Source organism: Thalassophryne amazonica, chromosome 18 (genome assembly GCF_902500255.1).
Source record: "Thalassophryne amazonica chromosome 18, fThaAma1.1, whole genome shotgun sequence".
NCBI classification, from domain to species: domain Eukaryota; kingdom Metazoa; phylum Chordata; class Actinopteri; order Batrachoidiformes; family Batrachoididae; genus Thalassophryne; species Thalassophryne amazonica.
Genome location: NC_047120.1, coordinates 3537063 through 3548209, shown reverse-complemented (window position 1 = coordinate 3548209; position 11147 = coordinate 3537063). Strand labels below are relative to the sequence as shown.

Sequence of the window (11147 nt, the reverse complement as noted above, 5' to 3'; positions counted from 1 at the left end):
TTCTGTTTTACCGCAGTACAGCATTAGGGGTCGCCAAGTGGTTTAAAATGCTGCTGCAAGACTTTTGGCATGAAGCAGAAAGTTTGACCACATTACACCCATTTTGGCATCTCTTCACTGGCTTCCTGTCCCAGTGAGATCAGATTTTAAGGTTTTGTTATTAGCATATAAAATTGTTCACAGACTGGCACCTCCCTATCTAGCTGACCTAATTAAACCCTACATACCGGCGTAGGGTACAACAAGATAAACAAAACCAAGAGCATCAGGCAGTTGCGCGGTCGAGGGTTCAGGCAGGTGATCAAAAAACAGGAGCAAGCAGGTCGGGAACAATGAATACAGAGCTGGAGAGAAAGCATAGAGCACATCAATCTGGCAATGAAGCACAGCAAAATGAGGAGCTGGTGATGAGGTTCAGACTGGGAGCAGGTGTGCGTGGAACGCACCAGAATGAGGGTGTAACCAGAGAGAGGATAACGCCCACCACCAAGAAACAGGGACAGATAAACCCAACTAGGAAAAAAACCCAACAAGAGAGTAAGTCTATAGAGAAACAAAAATGTGGAAAAAGCATGGAAACAAAACCAGACAGAAACACACATCATTAACTAGGACTGCAAGGAGCTATATACGGGCCCTCGTTCCACGTGACCGCCTACCCAGGGCAGTATGTTTCCTTGTGACCAGATGTGGGCATGTGCGTACAGGGGCAACCACTCATCCCACAGTTCAAATTTCAAGCAAATCACACAATGTATGAAGGAGTTATGACATGTTGATGGTTCATTCACTAGGGGGCGCTCAGTGTACAAACAGAGGGGCCAGGTGTGTTGAGGGGCCAACCATCATCATACATGTGAAGTTTCAAGTCAAACAGGCAAAGCATGAAGGAGTTATCATGACTTGATGTTCCATGGCGAAGGGTCAAAATGGCGGCACCATAGCGGCCACACCTTTCAACATAAAGAAAAGCTTTCGAAAACTTTTGGTCAGTATCATCTCTGGGTGATCTGGAAGACATTTGAAGATCATTGGACAAAATCCCTAGGAGGAGTTCGTTCAAATACAACATGTGGAAATCACGCCAAAATGACAAGAAAATTCAAAATGGCCGACTTCCTGTTTGGAGTAGACCCATGGTGCAAGAAACTTTTTTGTACGTCTATGCAAGTCACACGTGTACCAATTTTCATCTCCCTCCTCCAAAAAAAACCCCTATGTAGAGGGGTTTTTGAAAGTTTCAAGGGGGTGCTATTGAGGCATTTTGCCCCGCCCATGGGCGACGCCCCTATGAATTGTAAGAGGTTGTCGTGCTCGACCTGTGTATCAATTTTCATGATGATGTGACAAAATTAAAGCCATGAAAAGGAAGAACGTAATTTCATGGCGAATGGTCAATATTCGGCAAGCCGCCACACGGACGCCATTACTCAGAACGTCACGGCGTTCATCGCCTACATTCATCAATTTGTTCTGCATGTTTTAGAAGTGGAATGAAGTTGATTGGGTTACGTATGTGACATCAGGACCTCTTAAAGTAAAAATAGGACATTTCCCGCCACCACCGCGGGGCGCTATGGCGCAGGTAGGAACTTCAGATATGTAGACGTTCAGGGCAAGTTTGAAGGATGTACGATGAAGTATGTGGGCGCGACAGCCGTTCGAAGTGAAATGGCGTGCTCCGAAAAGCTCGCCAAAGTTTGATGACCCCTAGCAGCCACGCCTTTTGACTTAATTAGAATCTTTTGATAACTTTTGATCACCATTGTGTTGTGATGAGGACAAGTTCGTTCAAATGTAAGTAGTGGAAATGGCCAAAAATGGCAAAAATTTGCTCAAAATCGAAACTTAAAATCAAAATGGCTGACTTCCTGCTGATATGTCACCATGACAGTAATAGACTTTTTCGTGCGTCCTGGCATGGTAAATATGTGTACCGAATTTCGTGAGGCTACAACGAAAAAAGCCCAATGCGGAGGGTTTTTTGAAAATTTCTAGGGGGTGCTATTTCGCGATTTTTTTGCGACCATGTGCGACGCCCCCAAAATATCGAATTTCGGATCCGGCCGGACGACTTTGGAAAGTTTGGTGAATTTTTGAGCATGGAAAGAGGCCGAAATTTTGATTTCAAAAGTGGCAATAATAATAATAATAAAATAATAATAATAATAAACTGCGCAATTACAATAGGGTCCTCGTAGGACGTTGCCTACTCGGGCCCTAATAATAACTAGGACTGCACGCAGTCATATACGGGCCCTCGTTCCACGCGACCGCCTACCCAGGCCAGTGGGTGCCCTTGTGACCACATGTGGGCATGTGCATGCAGGGGCAACCACTCATCAATCAATCAATCAATTAATTTTATTTATATAGCACCAAATCACAACAAACAAGGCGCCCCAAGGCGCTTTATATTGTAAGGCAAGGCCATACAATAATTACGTAAAAACCCCAACGGTCAAAACGACCCCCTGTGAGCAAGCACTTGGCGACAGTGGGAAGGAAAAACTCCCTTTTAACAGGAAGAAACCTCCAGCAGAACCAGGCTCAGGGAGGGGCAGTGTTCTGCTGGGACTGGTTGGGGCTGAGGGAGAGAACCAGGAAAAAGACATGCTGTGGAGGGGAGCAGAGATCAATCACAAATGATTAAATGCAGAGTGGTGCATACAGAGCAAAAAGAGAAAGAAACACTCAGTGCATCATGGGAACCCCCCAGCAGTCTAAGTCTATAGCAGCATAACTAAGGGATGGTTTAGGGTCACCTGATCCAGCCCTAACTATAAGCTTTAGCAAAAAGGAAAGTTTTAAGCTTAATCTTAAAAGTAGAGAGGGTGTCTGTCTCCCTGATCTGAATTGGGAGCTGGTTCCACAGGAGAGGAGCCTGAAAGCTGAAGGCTCTGCCTCCCATTCTACTCTTACAAACCCTAGGAACTACAAGTAAGCCTGCAGTCTCCTTCTAGTCCCCGTTAGTACTCTAGCTGCAGCATTTTGAATTAACTGAAGGCTTTTCAGGAAACTTTTAGGACAACCTGATAATAATAAATTACAATAGTCCAGCCTAGAGGAAATAAATGCATGAATTAGTTTTTCAGCATCACTCTGAGACAAGACCTTTCTAATTTTAGAGATATTGCGTAAATGCAAAAAAGCAGTCCTACATATTTGTTTAATATGCGCTTTGAATGACATATCCTGATCAAAAATGACTCCAAGATTTCTCACAGTATTACTAGAGGTCAGGGTAATGCCATCCAGACTAAGGATCTGGTTAGACACCATGTTTCTAAGATTTGTGGGGCCAAGTACAATAACTTCAGTTTTATCTGAGTTTAAAAGCAGGAAATTAGAGGTCATCCATGTCTTTATGTCTGTAAGACAATCCTGCAGTTTAGCTAATTGGTGTGTGTCCTCTGGCTTCATGGATAGATAAAGCTGGGTATCATCTGCGTAACAATGAAAATTTAAGCAATGCCGTCTAATAATACTGCCTAAGGGAAGCATGTATAAAGTGAATAAAATTGGTCCTAGCACAGAACCTTGTGGAACTCCATAATTAACCTTAGTCTGTGAAGAAGATTCCCCATTTACATGAACAAATTGTAATCTATTAGATAAATATGATTCAAACCACCGCAGCGCAGTGCCTTTAATACCTATGGCATGCTCTAATCTCTGTAATAAAATTTTATGGTCAACAGTATCAAAAGCAGCACTGAGGTCTAACAGAACAAGCACAGAGATGAGTCCACTGTCTGAGGCCATAAGAAGATCATTTGTAACCTTCACTAATGCTGTTTCTGTACTATGATGAATTCTAAAACCTGACTGAAACTCTTCAAATAGACCATTCCTCTGCAGATGATCAGTTAGCTGTTTTACAACTACCCTTTCAAGAATTTTTGAGAGAAAAGGAAGGTTGGAGATTGGCCTATAATTAGCTAAGATAGCTGGGTCAAGTGATGGCTTTTTAAGTAATGGTTTAATTACTGCCACCTTAAAAGCCTGTGGTACATAGCCAACTAACAAAGATAGATTGATCATATTTAAGATCAAAGCATTAAATAATGGTAGGGCTTCCTTGAGCAGCCTGGTAGGAATGGGGTCTAATAGACATGTTGATGGTTTGGATGAAGTAACTAATGAAAATAACTCAGACAGAACAATCTGAGAGAAAGAGTCTAACCAAATACCGGCATCACTGAAAGCAGCCAAAAATAACAATACGTCTTTGGGATGGTTATGAGTAATTTTTTCTCTAATAGTTAAAATTTTATTAGCAAAGAAAGTCATGAAGTCATTACTAGTTAAAGGAATACTCGGCTCAATAGAGCTCTGACTCTTTGTCAGCCTGGCTACAGTGCTGAAAAGAAACCTGGGGTTGTTCTTATTTTCTTCAATTAGTGATGAGTAGTAAGATGTCCTATCTTTACGGAGGGCTTTTTTATAGAGCAACAGACTCTTTTTCCAGGCTAAGTGAAGATCTTCTAAATTAGTGAGACGCCATTTCCTCTCCAACTTACGGGTTATCTGCTTTAAGCTGCGAGTTTGTGAGTTATACTACGGAGTCAGGCACTTCTGATTTAAAGCTCTCTTTTTCAGAGGAGCTACAGCATCCAAAGTTGTCTTCAATGAGGATGTAAAACTATTGACAAGATACTCTATCTCACTTACAGAGTTTAGGTAGCTACTCTGCACTGTGTTGGTATATGGCATTAGAGAACATAAAGAAGGAATCATATCCTTAAACCTAGTTACAACACTTTCTGAAAGACTTCTAGTGTAATGAAACTTATTCCCCACTGCTGGGTAGTCCATCAGAGTAAATATAAATGTTATTAAGAAATGATCAGACAGAAGGGAGTTTTCAGGGAATACTGTTAAGTCTTCAATTTCCATACCATAAGTCAGAACAAGATCTAAGATATGATTAAAGTGGTGGGTGGACTCATTTACATTTTGAGCAAAGCCAATTGAGTCTAATAATAGATTAAATGCAGTGTTGAGGCTGTCATTCTCAGCATCTGTGTGGATGTTAAAATCGCCCACTATAATTATCTTATCTGAGCTAAGCACTAAGTCAGATAAAAGGTCTGAAAATTCACAGAGAAACTCACAGTAACGACCAGGTGGACGATAGATAACAAATAAAACTGTTTTTTGGGACTTCCAATTTGGATGGACAAGACTAAGAGTCAAGCTTTCAAATGAATTAAAGCTCTGTCTGGGTTTTTGATTAATAAGCTGGAATGGAAGATTGCTGCTAATCCTCCGCCTTGGCCCGTGCTACGAGTGTTCTGGCAGTTAGTGTGACTCGGGGGTGTTGACTCATTTAAACTAACATATTCATCCTGCTGTAACCAGGTTTCTGTAAGGCAGAATAAATCAATATGTTGATCAATTATTATATCATTTACTAACAGGGACTTAGAAGAGAGAGACCTAATGTTTAATAGACCACATTTAACTGTTTTAGTCTGTGGTGCAGTTGAAGGTGCTATATTATTTTTTCTTTTTGAATTTTTATGCTTAAATAGATTTTTGCTGGTTATTGGTAGTCTGGGAGCAGGCACCGTCTCTACGGGGATGGGGTAATGAGGGGATGGCAGGGGGAGAGAAGCTGCAGAGAGGTGTGTAAGACTACAACTCTGCTTCCTGGTCCCGACCCTGGATAGTCACGGTTGGGACCAGGAAGACAGCAAAACATGTGACACCTGTTTAGATGAGAAGTTGCTGTTGGGTAAAGGCGCTCGTGTGATGTTGATTAAAAACGTAGATGTTGCTGATGGTCTTTTGAATGGGGTATGTGGCACAGTAAGTGATATTGTTTATCAGTCTGGTTGTAAGTTTCCTCAGTTGGTTTATGTTAAGTTTGATGATGATAGAGTTGGTGCCCAGTGGAGGAAAACCAGTGCACATACCCCGCCAGTGGTAGCTGGCTCTACAGGGATCATGCCCGAAGAGGAAAGAGCCACAGGTAAAGGTGGGATGCGCCAGCAATTTCCACTGAAACTTGCCTGGGCGTGTACAGCACATAAAACACAGGGCATCACTGTCGATGAAGCAGTGGTGTCTCTTGAGAAAATATTTGCTCCAGGACAGGCCTATGTTGCTTTGAGTCGTGTTAGGACTCTATCAGGATTGGTGATTCAGGATTATGCAGACAAGGCCATATTTTGCAACGCCCGAATTAGGATGCACTTCAAAGCATGCCTCAATTTTTAACTGAAAATGTGCTCAGGCCCAACTTGGAGGCAAATACTTTCTCTGTGTTTTTGATGAATGTGCAGGGTTTATCTGGACATGTTGCAGACTTAGAATCATGTACACAGTATTTGCAGCTTAACTGTATTGCTGTGACAGAAACATGGCTGCCTGCAGATTCTTCACTAGAATCGGTCCAGATAGATGGTTTTAGTTTCCATAGTTGTCCTCGGCGTCTATCGTACAGTAGTACTAATCCAGTACTAGTGGAACTACAGGGACAGCAACATGGTGGCGTTGGTCTGTACTGTAGTAATAGCCTCTTCTTCGAAGTTGTTCAGGCACCAAACATGAACTTGGAGTGTTTGGTTTGTGCCTGTGATACTGCTGACATTGCGTTGGCGGTGATTTATCGACCGCCATCATACCCCATGTCTTTGTTCAAAGACAGTCTCAGCACGTTGGAGTGGTTGGACTCCTTGGATAAAACCGTGGCTGTAATTGGGGACTTTAATGATGATGTTTTAACATCTTCATCTATTTCTGGCTTCATGGTAGACAAAGGGTTTGTGCAGTATGTGACCCAACCCACAACAGAGAGAGGCACACTGATTGACCACGTGTACGTCAAAACATTGGTTTATGATGTAGAGTCAGTAGTGTTGCCTGTTTATTTTAGTGACCATGAAGGGGTTTTGTGCAGTTTTAGGCTGATCAGTTAGGTTTAGAGTTAGGCAAAGGTTTAGGGTTAGGTTTAGAGGGATGTGTAGCATTGTGGAATGTAGGTGTTACGTGTGTTAAGGGCCTTTCGCACAGGACTCGGCAGACACGTCAGGTAACGTACATTGTCACCATTACTCATTTACTGATTAGAAATGTTTGTTTTCAATTGTAATTGTTTTCTGCATATTTATTCTCTCCTCCCCTCCAATTCAATAAAATGAGGAATCTGCTGAGGCCCTACCCTTGAGGACACCTCTGTCAGCCAAAGAGCATCTTCAACAACCACCTGCAGCTGCTTCTCCTCTCCCGCTGGTGAAGTTCCCTGGCAGTACACCTGAATTTGGCAGACGTGTCAGGTAACATACATTGTCACCATTATGTATTTACTGATTACAATTTTTTGTTTTCAATTGTAATTGTTTTCTGCATATCCCCCCCCCAGTTCAATAAAAGGAGGAATCTGCTATGGTCCTACTCTGGAAAAGCCCCCTGCGGGTTCGGGGAGGACGGGAGAATAGGACCGCTGTATTCCCTGTATGTCGTAAGAGGCGACTAAAAGGGATGGCGTCTTTGCCGTGGTCTGCGACCTGAGTCGGTGGGGAAGGGGGTCCTGATGATTGAGTGGATGGTGTGGCTGCGGTCCTCCTGAAGCAACACGTCGTTTTGGCCCTGGATTCGCTTATTCAGGAGGTTTATGTGGGCCTGGTATAAACCAATCAGCTGGTGGTGTCTAGCACCTAGGATACCATTTAAATTTCCTATATGTTCGGTCTATATGTTTTTGTCTTTAGGGTTTTTATGATGTTTCCGCTTGGCTCTCTAACATCTGACGCCAGGGCTTGGGTGCTTCCGGGTGTCCTCCCTCGAAAATTCCAGTTGTCCCGCGATCAAGTGGTACCAAAATGTATCCGGGTAAAGAAAAGCTGTTGTACAAGGGAACTGTCGAGGGCTTAAGCCTAATTTTGAAGGACTTAAGTGTCATTTCATTGATCATAATCCATATGCCATTTGTTTACATGACACCTTATTATTCCCCGGGCGCCTAAAGGCGACTTCTGCTCCTAACTGGCAATTAGGATGGGTAAAATGCAGTAGATACATTTCACTGTGCAGGGAACATGTTCCTTTGTGCATATGACAATAAAATTCTCTTGAATCTTGAACCTTTTCTACAGGACTGTGATAATGTTTAGTTTGGTGGTTACGTTATGTTTCCTGAAACGAGTGCTTTTTTGGCAGACTGCAGACCTGTTGGGGGTTCCTCTATGTTGCTTAAGAACGGTATTTCGCAAGTAGCTGGTGAATGTTAAGAAACTGTTTGACACTTATGTGTTGGTAGTGTCGTTAATTTCTTATCAATCAATCAACCTACTCTGGAAGACTCCTCTGCCAACCAAAGAGCATCTTCAACTACCACCTGCAGCTACTTCTCCTCTCCCACTGGTGATGTTCCCTGGCAGTACACGTGGAATCGGCAATGTACATTGTCACCATTACTCACTTCTTCATTAGAAATGTTTGTTTTCAGTTGTAATTGATTTCTGTATATTTCTTCTCCCTCCTCCCCTCTCCAATTCAATAAAAGGAGGAATCTGCTAAGGTCCTACCCTGGAAGACATCTCCCAACCAAAGACCATTTTCAACTACTGCCTGCAGCTATTTCTCCTCTCCCGCTGGTGATGTTCCCTTGTAATACACCTGAACATCTGCCGTCTCTGCAACCCACACCTGGTGCTCCTCATCTAAAACGTCTTCAAAACAACGGCTCTTTTAAGAGCCACAATCATTTTTGAAAGAGCTGTTTCCCATTAAATGTCAACATAAGTTTTTTTTCAAGTTATTACGGTTATTCTCAAGTGATTACTACATTTGAAGCAATAACAGACCCAGTGGTGATGGTAAGTATAGAAAAGGATGGATATTTGTGCACTGGATGCTCATGACGGTTAGCTGAACTATGATTGTTTTCTGATTTGAGAGACAAGGTGCAGAAATGTTGTCATTTCATAGTGCTGCATACAACGTGAAGTTTTAAGAATTTAAACCACATTCACCATGTCTTTCCTGGTTGAAATGCAGAGATAAGAATGAATTTTGCTTTTTAACAACTGCTTTATGTAATTTAAACACAATTTATGAACAGAAACATGAACAATAAATTACTGTACAACTGTATTTAAGAACATACAGCTACAAAAAGTTGAATGAAAAACTATATACAATAAAAAGGAACAGGAAAATGTGAAAATAAAACTATAAGTTGAACAACTGATTTTTCTCTGTCACTCATGGAAACTCTCGCTTGTGGATTACTGCTAATATGTCCATTTTTGTTAAGCTCCGTGTTTGAGGTGACATGTTCCTCAAATCGCGGAGGAACTCCTCATCATGTAACTGGCTTAGGATCCCAAGGATCTCCCTTTTGAAATGGTTCTCCATTGGCCATCTCCTGTGGAGATGTTGTCGGGGGTAGGAGGCAGGTGGTGTGTGTGACATTGATGGGGTGTCATGGGTTGGAGACAGAGGGACATGTTGTTTGGGATGGGGTTAAACACCAGATGTGGAGAAAGAGGTGATGGTTTGTGGTGATGGTGGGGGTGAGGAGGCAGACGTTGATGGAATGGCGGTGGAGGGGACAGAAGACAGCCGTAGATCTGAGCGTGATTTATTTGTTTGAGGACACTGGGCACATGAAATATATCTTGGGGTTTTCACAGGGACGAAAGGTTGAGTCATGAGTGTGTTGACATATATCTGTAGTCAGTTAGTTACTGCTTAGTTTGTGTCATCTGTCAGGAGTACTGATGGAATTTGGGAACAAGTATAGTTAAAATAATACTCAAAGTATGACCAGATGTGGGCAGGCGCACACAGCGGCAGACACATCACAGTTTAAGTTTCAAATCAATCAGGTAATACATGAAGGAGATATGAGAAGTTGATGGTTCATCCACTAGGGGGCGCTCAGAGCACAAAGAGAGGGGCCATGTGTGTTCAGTGGCCAACACTCATCACACATGGGAAGTTTGAAGTCAATTAGGCAAAGTTTCTGTGTAGGCTCTCAGTTGTCCAGGTGGTTTCCATAGTAGCGAAGCTTGAATCTTCGACTGGACTGGGTTGCTTGATGTGAGGACGTTTAGAGTCACCAGACTCTACAAGAGTCAAGACAGAAAGACTACCAGAGAAAGATTTTTAGCAGAGGAAGCTTCTGTGATTTGAAGCGAAACATCCTCACGTCAAGCCACCCAGTCCAGTCGAAGATTCAAGCTTCTCTACTATCAATTAGGCAACGCATGAAGGAGTTATGACTTGATGTTCCATGGTGAAGGGTCAAAATGGCGGCACCCTGGCCTCCACACACTTCGACATAGAGAAAAGCTTTCGATAACGTTTGATCATTATGTTCTCTGAATGATCTGAAAGCAATTTGAAGTGCATTGGACAAAATCCCTAGGAGGAGTTCGTTCAAATACAACGCGTGGAAATCACGCCAAAATGACAAAATTCAAAATGGCTGACTTGCTGTTTGGAGTAGACCAATGGTGCAAGAGACTTTTTTGTACGTCTATGCAAGTCACACGTGTACCAATTTTCATCTCCCTACTCCAAAAAAACCCCTATGAGGAGGGTTTTTTTGAATGTTTCAAGGGGGCGCTATTGAGGCAATTTGCCCTGCCCATGGGCGACGTCCCTATTGTAGGAGGTTGTGCTTGACCTATGTATCAATTTTCATGATGATATGACAAAATTAAAGCCTTCAAAAGGAAGAACGTAATTTCATGGCGAAGGGGCGATATACGGCACGCCGCCACATGGAAGCCGTTACTCGTAAGTTCACGGGGATCATCGCCTATGTTCACCAACTTGTTCTGCATATTTTACAAGTGGAAGGAAGTTGATGGTGTTAAGTATGTGACATCAGTACCTGTTTAAGTATAATGTTCCATGGCGAAGGGTCAAAACGGCGGCGCCATAGTGGCCACACCCTTCGACATAAAGAAAAGCTTTTGATAAATTTTGGTCAGTATCGTCTCTGGGTGATCTGGAATAAATTTGAAGTGCATTGGACAAAATCCCTAGGAGGAGTTTGTTCAAATACAACATGTGGAAATCACGCCAAAATGAGAAAATTCAAAATGTTTAGAGTAGACCCATGGTGCAAGAGACTTTTTTGTACGGCTAAGCAAGTCACGCATGTGTACCAATTTTCATCTCCCTAC

At 42.6% G+C, this 11147-nt stretch overlaps 1 long non-coding RNA gene across 1 annotated transcript; it reads left to right on the top strand.

Annotated features, from left to right (window-relative positions):
* Window positions 1-5668: 5668 nt before the first annotated feature.
* On the top strand, window positions 5669-8811 carry LOC117530274. Its single transcript, XR_004566282.1, has 3 exons — window positions 5669-7283; window positions 7370-8406; window positions 8513-8811. It is a non-coding gene; the product is annotated as an uncharacterized LOC117530274 (long non-coding RNA).
* Window positions 8812-11147: the final 2336 nt, after the last annotated feature.